Below are 1990 nucleotides of genomic sequence, written 5' to 3' on the forward strand. Positions count from 1 at the left end.
CGCCCGAGCCGGAGCCCGAGCTATAGCAGGCATATGGACTCAGCTGATATGTCAAGCAACACTCAGCGCCGCAACCAACCGCGCAGACATGAGCCAGTGCAGGAGGGAGCCCTTAACTTAGCGGATCAGGAGAGGATCCGACAAGAGGCTGAGCGGGCGGTTCAATTGGCGGCTGAGCAGGCGGCTCATCAAACTTTTCCAGTTTATCCAGCAACATCTGTTGAGGCAGGAGTAGCCACAAGGACCGGAGGCGTTCCTTGCTTGGTGCCGGCTATATGTAATGAGCGCTTACCTAAAGACTTCAAGGGGCCTCGTAAAGTGCCTAACTACACGGTTGATTTGCAGCCTGGGCATGGATTGAGAGTTATGAGATGGCAATGGAGCTTTTGGAGGTCAGCGATGCAGCAATGGCTAAGTACTTCACCATGATGTTGGATGGAACAGCTCGCACTTGGTTGAAAAGGTTGCCGCCCAATTCCATCGGCTCATGGGCAGAGTTGAAGGCCCGGTTCATTCAAAACTTCAAAGACACATGTAAGCAACCTATGTCAATTGTGGACCTGACTAACTGTAAGCAAGAGGAAGGAGAGTCCACAACCCATTGGGTGCGCCGGGTCAAGGAGATAATACATTCATCTGATAAGATGGATGCTGGTTCAGCAGTCTTAATGTTGGAGAAAAATTGCCGTTTTGAACCTCTGAAGCAGAAGCTGGGGCGGCTCAAGCGTGACTGCAATGACATGGGCCAGTTGATGGCAGCTCTGGTCAAATATGCTGATTTTGACAATACCAAGGATCCCTTGTTTGATGAGGAGAAAACGGGGAAGGGAAAGAAGAATGGCAATGCCAAGGGTCACCAGCATAACCCGACAAATCAAGGAGGTAATAAATGTAAGACCGACGAATTTGTGTCTAATACCAACGCGCAGGGCAACAATCAGCGGCGCAAGGGTAGGCAGCCCCCTCGTTCAGGCGGGTCAGGTCCCACCCTCAAGCAACTATTGAATGAACCTTGCCCAAGACACGGCACCCGGGAGAAGCCATCAACCCATCTGTGGAAGGAATGTACGATCATGAAGGCATTTAAAAATTCAAACGCGTTTGATGGAGGTCATGGGCCTGGCGGCGGTTCAGGCGGAGGTGGCTTTCATGGCCCGGGCGTCGGTTCAGGTGGAGGCGTTTTTCATGGTTCAGGCCATACATGTAACCAGGGAAGTTACAATCAACAACCCGGCCAAGGCAATCAGCAGCAACAGTCTGGATATCAGAGCAATCCAAAACAGTTGAATAGTGGGCAATACCATGTATTTACCACTAGTTTATGCAAGAGGGACCAGAAGCTTCATAAGAGGGCTGTCAACGTGGTTGAGCCGGCGATACCGCACTATTTGAGGTGGTCTGAACAACCTATTGTGTGGAGCAGAGAAGATCATTCTCCCCGGGTTGACAATCCGAGTCACTTAGCCTTGGTAGTGGCACCTCAGGTTGGTGGATATAAATTCACTAAAGTGCTCATGGATGGAGGCAATAGCATCAACATCCTCTACTATGAGACGTTCCGTCGGGTGGGGTTGACTGATAAGAGTCTTAAGCAATCCAACACTGTTTTTCACAGTGTTGTGCCTGGCAAGTCAGCATACCCAGTTGGTAAGATTGAACTGGAAGTAGCCTTTGGGGATGAATATGATTCCAGGGCGGAGAAGTTAACTTTTGAGGTGGTTAAGATCAAAAGCCCATATCATGCTCTGTTTGGACAGCCGGCTTACGCCAAGTTCATGGCTCGGCCGTGTTATGTGTATCTACAGCTCAAGATGCCGGGTTATAAGGGCTCCATTACAGTGCATGGAAGCCGAAAAATAGCCCTGGAGTGTGAAGAAGGGGATGCTGCGTATGCTGAGTCTGTTTGTGCAACAGAGGAGTTAAAGTTTAATAAAGATAATGTTGACCCGGCAGACATGACATTGTTAAAGAAGCCAACAACGGAGCACGA

This window comes from Triticum urartu, chromosome 4 (assembly GCF_003073215.2).
Source record: "Triticum urartu cultivar G1812 chromosome 4, Tu2.1, whole genome shotgun sequence".
In the NCBI taxonomy this organism is placed as follows: Eukaryota; Viridiplantae; Streptophyta; class Magnoliopsida; order Poales; family Poaceae; genus Triticum; species Triticum urartu.